Source organism: Triticum aestivum, chromosome 6B (genome assembly GCF_018294505.1).
Source record: "Triticum aestivum cultivar Chinese Spring chromosome 6B, IWGSC CS RefSeq v2.1, whole genome shotgun sequence".
Classification (NCBI taxonomy): domain Eukaryota; kingdom Viridiplantae; phylum Streptophyta; class Magnoliopsida; order Poales; family Poaceae; genus Triticum; species Triticum aestivum.
Genome location: NC_057810.1, coordinates 96602764 through 96616155, shown reverse-complemented (window position 1 = coordinate 96616155; position 13392 = coordinate 96602764).

Below are 13392 nucleotides of genomic sequence, written 5' to 3'. Positions count from 1 at the left end.
GTCTGGATTTAAGTCACACACGAACTGTTATTTTATATTTTTCGAACCCCCTATGTTTTAGGTAATTCATCCGCGGATCATATTAAGTCAAACAATGTTTTTTTTAATCATCCATATCTTTTAAACCGTAACTTCGATTTGAACATGTTATATATGAAATTTGATTAGAAAAATATGTAGAATATGAATATGAGATTATTTTCACCTGTTAAGTATTTTTAAATATTATTTTGGAATATATTTAAGTCAAATAAATGATTTTCTAAATTATCCGTATCTTTTAAACTGTAACTTCGATTTTAACATATTATATATGAAATTTTATTAGAAAAATATGTGGAATCTAAGTATGATGTTAATTTTACATGTTAAATATTTTTAAAATATCGTTTTGTGAGCAAACTTATAATTTATAGCGTAAGATCTGTTTTCCTTTCGTACCGGCGGCGACCCGGATTGCAAATAAACACCCCACTATAACAATATAGGGGAAAAAAACGTCGATAACTACACATGCATACCTCTGAAAAATGTCACAGAGGAAAACAACAGATTTCTCATCGCGAGAGTGAGAGAGAGAGAGGGGAGGAGAGGGAGGAGAGAGGGAGAGAGAGAGAGACTTAGGATTAAACATATTCAAACATGTTTTTTTGTTTTGTGTGAACACCGAGATCATCACCGACGAGGTTGAGAAGGAGGATAAGCGGCAACACAAATATGATGCCTCGCAAAAATAAAGGAGATGAACCTATTGTGGTCTTGGGTGATGGTTGTTGGGTTAAGAGTGTGTGTTATGTTTTCTCTCCCGTTGCAAAGCACGGGCTCTTTTGCTAGTATATATATAAATAATAATAATAATAATCTTTACCTACTAATAAACCAGCGATGGCTTCTGGTCGTACGTCGCTGGCCTTTTTGCAAAAAAGTCCTCCCGTTTATGAGAAAATAACCCGCAGTCCTGTCTTAAAGGGATAACGTTCCGTTCCTCCACCATTTATCCATTGCTTTTGCCTCCACTTTACCGCCGGTCACGCCCCGCCGCTTGCCGCCGGCATTGACGCCGCAGAAACCAAGGCAGGGGATGCGTTGTGGCGGGCGTCCACGCTGCCCGAGCCCAGGAACGGGGCGAGGCATCGCGGCGGGGTTGTATAGCGCGGCTGCCGTTGTAGGCGTCGGGCGCGGCGGACCGAGGCGCTGCGGCGGGGCGGCTTCGGCCTGGAGTGCGGGCGCTACCACAACGGTGAACCGTGGGAGAGGCTCCGGCAGTGGAGCCAGGCATGGCTTGGCGTCGCCAAGAGCAACGAGGTCGTCGCCGCCGGCCTCCGCGCCACGAGCCGGTGGGCGAGCCCGGCATGCCGGCGCTGGACGCGTGCGCGCTCTGCGCCAAGCGGCTGGCGCGCGACAGCGACGTCTTCATGTACAGAGGGGACACACCCTTCTGTAGCAAGGAGTGCCGGCACGAGCAGTTGCAGCTCGACGCTGTCTCCGCCAGGCAGGCAGCCCGGAGGCTGCAGAGGTTCTCGGCCGGAGCAGAGTCCGGGCGTGCACACCATGGGGTGTCCGTCTCGAGCTAACCGGCGAAAGCGCCATGGTACATACGGTGCCTGACGAAGAAATGTTACTCCGCTTGTACCAAAGAGATTTGCGTGCACGAAGCCGCTGATGTGCAGTGATAATTGATCGAGCAGAGCCAGAACGAGGAGACTTGCCTTGCTTGAAGAAGGAAGACGTGGCTCACCGGAGCTGCTCACGGCAGGCCGGCGCTGCATGTGTCGCCTGTCAAGTGATTTGGGCATAAACACAGCAGAAAAGGGGCTGGATTGGATTGGATTTGGGCATAGGTGATGTTGCATAGGCGCCGCCACATCCACGGCCACCGGCAGACGAGCAGCACCACCAGAAGACTGCCTCTGCCACAGGCGCCACAGCTAGCCCCCGCGCGTGCTGGCCGGCCGCCAGATCTGGCGAGCAATCAAGCCACTGCACACCGGCCCCATTGCCCACAGCCACCCACCGGGAGGGGATCCACCACCACGGCACGGGACTCCGCCCCGGCCCCCGTGCGCCGACGAGCAGGCGGCCACCGCCCCAGCCGTTGCAGCAAACACGCCGGCGCTGCCAGCCAGGAAGTGGCTGGCCAGTAGCCACCGCGGCTGAGGAATGAGGATAGGAGAGCAGCGCTTGGGTGGTGTCTGCTTGGGTGGTGAGGTAGCAGGAAGAAGACGGAGGCGGAGCGGCGCCTGAGTGGATGAGAGAAACGGCGATGTGTGGATAGTGGACTATGGAAGGGGCACTCAGTGGCGATGAGTGGGGATTTTGGGTGCCTCGTGCCTTTTTTTAATCAAAAATGTATCGGAAGCTGCTGGAAGCTGCTGGATGCAAGTACTAGGCATTCCTGCTGAGATTGATATAGTACTTTCTCCGGTTTTATTTAGTCCACATATTAACTTTGGTCAAAGTCAAGATTTGTAAGTTTTGACTAAGTTTATAAACAAAAATATTAATATATACAATAAAAAATCAATACCACTAGATTCATTATTGAATGTACTTTCACATCATATAGATTTGTTATGACAAATTTTTATTTTATAAACTTGGTCAAACTTTGCAAAGTTTGACTTCAATCAAACCTAATATGCAAACTAAATAAAAACAGAGAAAGTATTAACCACACCAAGATGAGTAGTAAGTACTGTGGTATTCCTGCTGATTGAAGTTTGGGATAGTCTGCTAAATTGAATTGTTCAGAGCTATTCGTGGGTGTATATCAATCAAAGGATCGGTGTTGTTCAGATAGATTCTGGTTTAGTCCATTGCTGCAGGATTAAAAAAAATTGTACAATTCGTTTTTAGTTCATATTTTGCTCATTTTTCGTTAAAAAACAAATTCCGAATTTTGAAATTCATAATTAAAAAATGTACAATCTCAGTCCTTTTCGTCCGAGATTTTCCAAAAAAAAAATCAAAAATCCAAAATTCACCGATTCATTCAAGGACAGTAAATTTTTCAAAACAAAACACAAAACCTTGGCTCGATGCTTGCGTGCTAGCACCTATTACAATTTTTTTAGAGAAAGTGCGGCAACGGTGACCTGTTTCGTCCCACACGCCGGGAGGGAGGAGCTCTTGCCTTTACAACATTATTAATAAAACTAAAAAGGAGACAAAGAACATTCATAGCTGGATAAGGATTAGCCCTTGTGTGTGCCCGTCTAAGATTGGCTTGCTCTTATGCTGGTACACTGCTGATTGGATTGCTCTTGCATCAAGCTGGAACACTTGTTCGTATTGTTGTCACAACATTAGGAAGTGACCTGTGTGTTTCTGATTGATACTTTGATATTGTTTCTGAATTTGTGAAGATGTTCTTATGGTGATGCTTTGCATTATTCGCATGCACGATGATACTTCTAGCCGATGCAAGCTTCTCAATCTTTTTTCTATTGTATGTGTTTTTACAGAGCTAGATGCAAATTATTGAGCTTGCTGTAATAGTGGTTTTATCATATTCTTATTATGCATATGTAAAGTTTGTGGCATTCTTATGTGCCCTGGAAACATTTTGGAGGCAATACAAAAGACGCCACATAATGGTTTTCAGGCATTCTTTAGAAATGCCACAAAAATGTCTTGAAGGCGGTATGAGAGATGCCTGGCATAATTTTTAGAGGCATCATGACAAATGCTGCAAATAGTCTTTGGAGGCATTCTAAAAAAATGCCTTCAATTGAGCTTGTTGGCGTTCTGAAAAAATGCCTGCATTTAATCTTTTTGAGGCATTGTGGAAAAATGCCTCAAATTGAGCTTGCTGGCGTTTTAAACATGCCTCTGTGTTGACCTTTGGAGGCGTTCTAGAAAAATGCCTCAGAAGACCTTTCCCTTCGTGACCATCTCTAGCATATTTGGAAAATGCCTTCTTTTCTCTAAGCTGGCATTATAGGGGCTTTTTGAGGCATTTTAAAGTGCCTGCAATTGACGTACGTGTTGTAGTGCACCACAGGTTCCTATGTTTCATTGCTTGCTCTTTGAAGTTTGAACTTTCATCTGCTTTATTTAGATGATGAATAGGCTACAAGCACTGTCTGGGAGTAGCCTGTTGAGGCGAGCAACTAGGAGTGATTCACACCGTTGACGACGGCTCAGGGTTAATTAGACGCAACGACGTACGGTGATTGCATGATGACGGCGGCGGATGCCACCGAGGTGAGCAATTTAACGACCACACATTACCACTTGAAAAAAGATCTATGTAAGCAAACACATATGGAAAGAAATATGGTGCATGATGGATCCTGATGATAATGCGTCTACATGCATGAAACTCCAATACTACATACTAGGAGTACTTTTTTCCACGTACTTCCATACATTATTTTCACATAGTAGTACATATATACTACCACATATACACGATACTAATTTCTAATGCTACTTCACCATTTTCATTTTATAAATACTATTTTTTGTGGCACAACGACTAACTCTACTTTGCCTCAATGTGCAGGTGTAACGGCGGCCAAGGGGAGACTCCGTGACTGCTCTGGCATGACGGCGGCCACGATGACATGCGGTTTACACAGCTGACAGGATACCGCTCCGGCAGCAAGACAACGGTGTAGCAGCAGCCGCGCGACGTACTACAACAAATGGTCGACGGGTGACTGCTCCAGTGCGGCGGCGGCTACAAAGTATGGTTGTATATATAGGATCTACTCGGACAACAAACTCCATTGTGAAATGAATGTAGATAATCGTTCAGTCTGAGCTAGAAGAGACAGTTGAGCCATGGATAAAATTGTATTGTTCCACTCACCTGTGTGGTATTTATTAAACTTTTTTGAATTCACAGATATACTCCATACTGCCTACTCCATACTACCTACTTTATGAAGATACACACCACGTATTTCATACTCCATACTCCACATACTTCATACTCCATACTCTATACTCCATACTCCACATATTTCATACTCCATACTCTATACTTCAAAATAATATATGATAAACTCGATACTTCATACACCAAAAATATTACTCCATACTGCAAAAAAGTTATTGTATATTCTCCATGCTTCAATAAAATATTTATATACACATACTTATTTTCCATGAGTGATATTCAATACTTTTGTAAGTAAATATACTTTCCCTATATGTATTGTAATTAGTTTATTATTCTTAAATATACATACATATAATTCCACTAAAATGATAGGTCCATTGGCCAAACAAGAGTCTGTGTACATATTGTAAAAAAGAACCATCTATATTCTACCTAGAGTATATACCTAAGATTAGGATGTAAGCACGTACCTGCATGTAGGAGGAGCACGTGCCTATCATTATCGATTCTACTCGATGCATGCATGCATGCAATTAGCCGGCCAGTACCTCGCGAGGTTAGTTGCAACAGAACCGCTATCTAATTTTTTAACTAATTTAAATCGTTGATTAATTAGGTGAGCCATATCGGATCCTTTTGGAACCCAGCGACCCGTTTGTTCGCTGCTAGGGTGGGACATGTGGAGGGCTATTGCTTATGGGGTAACTACCACCGCTTATATATATATATATATATATATATATATATATATATATATATATATATATATATATATATATATATATATATATATATATATATATATATATATTATACTAGCAAAAGAGCCCGTGCGTTGCAACGGGGTAACAAAATTATGTTTTGTCACTTATCACAATTGCTCCGTCTCGTCATTGTCATCAACCTATTCATCCTTCCGCCCTTTTGCAAGTTTTATTATGTACACGGCCTTGTGGTTTCCATCGTCATACTGAGCAAATGCCAGTTAGAAAGGAGAGGTGGAGGTCAAGGCCTACTCTGAGTGTCGTCTTAATAACTGGAGCCTCGATCTGTTTTACTTTCCTTGTCAGCACAATTAATGATTTTGATTTGCTTGTATCCGGGTTATATAACCAAATGCTCCTCGTGGAGCTAGTGTCCACATCCCTTGATGGTAATAATTATAGCTGCAATAGAAGGCTGTGATGTTGCATCGAATATATTTGGGTGGGATGATGCACATGGAAATATTTGGTACTATCGACGATGAAGGGTAAGAAAGATGTAGGTTACCTACAAATATATTCAACTTGAAAAATAATGCTTCCTCTATAAAAAAGTATAAGAGCATTTAATTCTTTTACAGAGGGAGTACGTGTCAAATATTGTATGGTCCCGTAAAAAGCATCTACCTAGCTTTTGCGACATCCGTTGCTGCAGGTGTTGTTGCAGTTGATGGTCAGTTGATCAGCAGGCAAAGGCATGTACATCAACTTGACCGATTTAACGTTGATGGCCATGTCGGCCTCCCAGTCAGAGAGCTGCTTCTCCTGTGAGCTCCCACTCGAGGGAAGCGAGGCATGCAGAGCCAGCTTGGTTCCCAACATCTGCAAGCTCCCCATCTCATTGTACACTTGTAGACTAATCAATGCCAAATCACAAGTATGTTTAGGGCGATCAAAAGTTGCGGTAGCAATACTTCTTCTCCCGGTCTCTCCATGGAATGCATACACGTATAAATGGTATGGTTTTGTGCCTGACTCGGAGGAATGCGACGTAAAAAATTAGGCCGACAAAATGATTTTTTAGGTATGTATGTATGTATATTTTAAATGTATTCACATTTTTCTCAGTTTTCTTTTCATATATAACATGTTATATTTTGAGTTAGTGTTTGAAAGATAAATATTTCGAAGACCATTTTAATCTGTTAGACGTAAAAATATTAGGCTGACGAAAGGATTTTTTAGGTATGTATGTATGTATATTTAAAATTTATACACAATTCTCTTGTTTTTTCATATATAACATGTTATATTTTAAGCTGGTGTTATTTTCTCAGTTTTTTTTTCATATATAGCATGTTATATTTTGAGTTAGTGTTTGAAAGATAAATATTTTGAAGATCATTCAGGGGAAAAGAAACAAAAAAGATGAAAAACATAACAGAGCCGGGGCTCGAACCTACGTCTCACGGATACAAGAGCAACGCTCCAGCCAATGCAGTACTTGAGTCATTCTGCTAGATTTTGGACACCGCACCTAGATAAACCAGTGACCACCGCCGTGAAAAAAAACTGAAACGTTTTTCCTCACTTACAGGTGGCATTGGCGGGTAATATTTAGCAACTTTAGGGGTAAATTAGGTGACGTACCACCAGAAGCAATAGATGCTTTATTATTATAGTGGAGATAGTGGAGAAGTGGAGATGGAGATGGAGATGGAGATGGAGATATATATATCATTAATATGTATACGGGCGTTTTTCTAGTATACTATATATCATTAATATGTAAATTAGGAGGTATATATATATATATATATATATATATATATATATATATATATATATATATCTACTACTATTAAATAAGCAAACATATTCAACGCTGTGGGCATCCCGTCTAATGTATACACAATAACCCAAAGCAATTAGAGCCACCCAATCAGACTCACTCATTTAGATCTAACCGTCGAGATAATCCTAACCCTCACAAGAAGTGCGCTTAGCAATTTTCAATCTGCGGACGAAAACTCTGCCCGCAGACGAAAAGTCCCCCGCAATCGACTAAAAAAAAAGTCCCCCGCAATCATCGCCTCACGACCCACCATATCCTATTCCTACGTGCTCTCCAACCCCACGCCCGACCTCAGCGGCGACTTCGACGTCGACCAGCCGCCCATCGCGCAAACGCCCCATGCCTCCCCCCGCCTGCTCAGTGCCCAGGAGCTCGGCCGACGACGCCACAAACGCCGACAAGTATAGCGCGCCGTGCGCCGCGGCCGTGCCCTTGATCTCCTCGATCTGGTCGTGCGTTAGCGCGAAGGACGCGATCAGCGGAGACGGAGGTGGAGGCCCCTGCGCTGTCACTACGCCGACGCCTCGAAGATCGGCATGGTGTTGGCCGGCTTTAGGTCGGCGCGGGAGATCCCATCGGCGGCAAGCGACGCGCGCGCCGGCAACGCAGCAGCCTGGTCCGAGTAGTGGCGTAGGCGGGTGAGCGCGTTCTTGTGAGGAGTGGATCGCTGGAGAACAACCTGCTCCGTTTTTCAATCGCGTCCTGGTAAAGGAATCGATCGCCGGAGAACGAAGTGTTCTATTCTTCAATCTTGTACCCAGTTCTGAAGTTTGATTTCTGCAATCTTGTACGTAATTCTGAAGTTTGCTTTTCTCCTGCTATCTTCCCCATGAAATGGCTCAATGGAATTGATGGAATCAGGAACATCATATTGCTTTCAAGTTGATCAACCTCTGCCCTTTATTCATGGAAGAAGCAGCCGAGTGAGGACGACCTGCTCTCTTCTCTATCTGGTGCGTACCACCCTCCCATGAATAGGTCACTAGAACTGACAGAATTTTGAATAGTGCTTTCAACTTGATCAACCTATTTCCCAATAATCAGCCGGTTGTATTTTTTCTATTGAGATGGAAGAAGAGGCTAACACATAGTACCATGTTTCCAATACGAAAGTAGCACCACTTTTTAATTTCATTCTGTACACTAGATGGATTTAGCTGTCCCAACAGAATTCCTACTTCTTGCTTATTTTCATGAGGTCTCTGCAATTTTTAGTAAGAATCACGTTTACTTTTCTCTTATCCTGAAATATGGCACTTGCACAAGTTCTTTGCTCATGATTACGGACGCGGTTTTTTACAGTCGCGTTCCATACGCAGCGGATATCACGGCCGCTCATCCAGGCATGCAGTCCAATCAACAGAGCCCACTGTGGTGTCAGCCATGCATGTATTCCACTAGCACATGATTTTCTACCTTATGTATATCCAGCCGTATTCATTCGATGTGACCACATGCGGGACCATGGGCTATAGATTCGTTTTGTCACTAGCTCCTATGCATCGCATGCTGCCTTTTCCCTCCCAGTGCTCGCCTACAGGTGGCAGGCCAATCCCACAAGCTTATCTGCTATGCACATTACCACGGGATGAGCAGATTTTTTGTGAAACTACTCGTAGTTTTTAGTTATATGATGTAGTCTGGTCAACTTTCGTTAACATACCATAAAGTTCTTGAGATAAAAAAGGTAAAGTACCGAACATATAATGTTTCTTTTTTGCGACAGATATAAAGTTCTTCAGGATGTGGACTTTGTAGTAACACGTTGATGCTTTGTTAGGCCGTGAATGAATGTATAGCTAGAAACAATAAGGATTCTGATCGCAAAGAGAAAAAAGAAACGAGGAAGATTTAGACCCAGATTGTCATCGCGTTCAGTATCTCATAAAGTACAGTAGTTTGTAACGACAAAGTTCTTTGATCAGCTGTCCGTCGTGTTGGCTCTTGGACATTGTGCCTACTACATGAATTTGGCTAGAAGTTTTCAATGTATCCATGCAGATGCCTCCCACGGCCACCGTACCACCCATACCATCCTTGTACTCATATTAAATTGTAAAGCGCACTTGTGACTGATGTGCATCTCGCCCATCCCGTGATGTACTTATTGGTCAGTGCCTATATGCACCATCACTGTGCATGTCATAGATAGTACAGTGCTTCAAAATTAAAATGTTGCTGGATGCCTCTAAGGATGCTTGGTCGTTCAAATTAGCATTATTTTTTTTGCGAAATCAAAATCAAAATTATTTTTTGAAAACGAGCACACTCAATTCATATCGGGCTCTTTCCGCAAAAGAAAAAAATTCATATTGGGCTGATCATAAAATTGAAACATTTTTCTGAAAACGTTCTATGTGCGACACAACCAAATTCTTGAACCCATACTCAAGTTGAAAAAAATGCATCAGTAATGTTCTCTGTATGACAACACCGAACACTGGAATTTATTTAAAACAGTGTGTCCATGACTAAACTTGCTGAAGTCATTTGGTTTCGGACACTTAAGATTGGGGCACATTTAAACAAAGCTTGTTATAGGTTTACGAACATGTTCGTAAATTCCACAAAAACAACACGCCAACCGCTCGATCCGAAGGAATAACGAGGACAAATCGTATAGAACCAGCTTGTCATATCATACACGTCGCATCCCAGAAATAGGCATACTATCTAATTCATCATAAAACAATCTAACTTTGCATACCTCAATTGGTGCATTTATATATAGGCTTACAAACCACGACCCAAGGATAAAGATCTCGGACTCACCCACGAATAATAAGTTTATCTAAAACACAGTTAAAAATTTAACTAAAGTAAACCGATCTCGGCACATCTTTCAATGTAGTGACCCAACCCGAAAATGGCCAAGTCTCTGTGTATCTGTACCATCCCAAGATCATATTGGCACACACAGTACATCGATGAAAATTCACAGCTGATTTATTACACGAATCTCATATAGAGTCTTTATTACATCAGAATAAATTCGGCCGAAGGCCAACTAATGCGGAAGCGTGGACGAAAAGCGAGTCCATCCAACTCCAAAGGGCAATCACCGAGCGTGGATCGTAGCCTCACTCCTGGTCGGAATAATTCTCTGCAAGATAAGACGTTGCAGCCGTGTAGGTCGGCATTTTGAATATGCCAGCAAGTCATAGAGGGAAAATAATAATAAAATGCTATCTCTATATGCAATTTTGGTTGTGGGGCTCTAAGTTTAAGTTTTTGCGAAAAACATTTTTTCCCTACAACAAAAGGACTTGCTTGCAATTTACTACAAAATATTTGTTGTTATTGAGGTGGTTCCACCAATGTCTCATACCCGAAATCATTAATAACCCAACAATTAATTAATTATGATTGGTATCGAGAGTTCCGTGTGAATCCAATTCCAGAGGCTCAGATGTCTGTAACCAGGGACACAACTAATTGATTAGATTTCCACTCTGTAGAGTCTTGTGCACTTTACCCGCAAGAATCGTTCTCTTCTTTATGTCCTCGCACTGCATGCAGACATACGATCCTGGTCATGTATATCTTGGCTAACTTAGCACTGGTATATGTGGTCTTCACAAGAATGAAATGAGCTACCTTGGTCAAGCGATCAACCACTACCCAGATGGAAGCATAACCTGAACGAGTCTTGGGTAATCCTGTGATAAAATCCATCCCAAGTTTTTAGCATTTCCACTCGGGAATCAGCAAAGTTGAAGTAACCCTGCTGTTTCTGATATTCTGCCTTTGCTCGCTGACAAACATCACATACTACTACATACTCGGCAATCCTTCTTCATATCTGTCCACCAGCAAGTTTCCTTCAATTCCAGATACATCTTGGTGTTGCCTAGGTGTATGGAGTACGATGAATCATGGGCCTCCTGAAAGTGCAAGTAATCCCCGGGTGGTCCGAGATGAGTTCGGCGGAAACCTAACCCTAAGTTTTTTGCATCAAATCTATTATAATGGAATTTTTCGGTGGATAGAATTATATCATTAGTGGAAAGAAATTAGGCAATGAATTTTGTGCAAGAATCGGAGTTAAGGAAAGCACAAATGTGTCAAATCCGTACGCTAACTTAGCGATGGATTTGCTACGGCGGCAACGGCGGTGAGAATCCCGTCGACGGTGACGAAGACCAGCGGCATGAGGCACTGGTGACGATGGCGATGATCCGGAGACCAAGGGGGTGATAGAGCTGGGAGGCACGGTCGAGTGGTTTGGACGAATTTTCAAATTTTCAACCCGCGGTATATATACCCAGTCACTCTCCGTGGGACCGACATGATCAACTCGATGGGACCAATGTGCTAGGGCTAGGGCAAAACCTCATCTCGATGAGACCAATTGCATGAACTTGGTGAGAGCGATTTCAGCAATGAGCAAACAGAGAGTTGGTCAGGCAAAATTGGGACCGATCGCTCATTTTGGTGAGACCGAAACGTTACAAAGGGAAACAGAGAGTTTGCAATGCGAAGTCGGTGGGACCGATCGCTCATTTCGGTGAGACCGAAACATTAGGAGGGGAAACAAAGAGTTTGCAATGCCATCTCGGTGAGCCCGAGATCCATATGGTGAGACCAAATTGTCTAGGGTTTTTGGCAGTGGCTATGTCAACTGAACTCGGTGGCGTCAGATAGATCAAATCGGTGGGGCCGAGTTTGACTTTGGGTTTTGGACATATGTGGAGATGAGAACGTGGTTGAGGGTTTTGGAGCAATATCACTAAGCACTTTGAGCAAGTAGACCATTAAGCAACAACTCATCCTCTTTTAATAGTATTGGCTTTCCTATGGACTCAATGTGATCTTGGATCACTAAAATGAAAATGAAGAGTCTTGAGCTTTTGCCAATCTTTGTCCTTAGCATTTTGAGAGGTCCACATCTCTACTCCATGCCATGCCAATCATTGAACTTTCTAAAATATTTAACTTGAATGGATATTGGTTCAATGAGCTATATGTTGTTATGAATTACCAAAACCACCCATGGATTAGTTGCACTTTCACCTCCTGAAGTATTAACTTCCTGATCTCTGGATTATTGGGTACATAGATGCGATCGTCAAACCATATGGTTCCTTGTTCATCCTCACGAAAACTCTTAGGCTGAATATCTAGGGCGGCAACAAATCCTCTCGGAACTATCTCCAACCGGAGATCTCCGAGATCATCACATAAGTCATGCGGTAATCCTCCTGCTATGAGGGTGTTCACATAGCACGGCTCATGGCATCTGCTACAACATTTGCTTTCCCTAGGTGATAGTGTAATCTCATGTCATAATCATTGATCAACTTCTTCTCTGCCTGAGGTTCAAGTCCTTCTGCGTGAAAATATATTTCAAGCTCTTATGATTCGTGTAAACATCACAACTGTTTTCGACAAGGAAATGTCTCTAGGTCTTGAGCACGTGCACTACGGCTGCAAACTCCAAATCATGTGTGGCATAATTTATCTCGTGAGGCCGTAGCTATCTGGAGGTATAAATTACAACCGTTCCTTCCTGCATGAGCACTCCTTCGAGTCCTTGACGAGAAGCGTCACAATATACCTAGTAATCCTTGCGTACATTCGACAAAATTAGCACTGGGGTTGTAACCAAACGTTTCTTCATCTCCTGGAAACTGGCTTCACAATCCTCGGTCCAATTGTACTTAGTTTCCTCCTCCAACAACTCAGTCATGGGCTTAGCAATCTTGGAGAAATTCTAAAATAAACCTTTGATAATAACCTGCAAGTCCTTGACTAAGGTGGACGACTTCCATTTGGTTACTGCTTCAACCTTTGTGGGGTCGCCTGCTATTCCTTCTCCTGAAATAACATGTCTGAGGAATCTGACTTCCTTCAACCGAAATTCATATTTGTTGAACTTGGCATATGACTGATGTTCCCGGAGTTTCTCCAGAAGTAGACGCAAGTGTTCCTTGTGTTCTTCCTCGCTCTTGGAGAAAACCAATATTTCGTCGATGAACGCCACG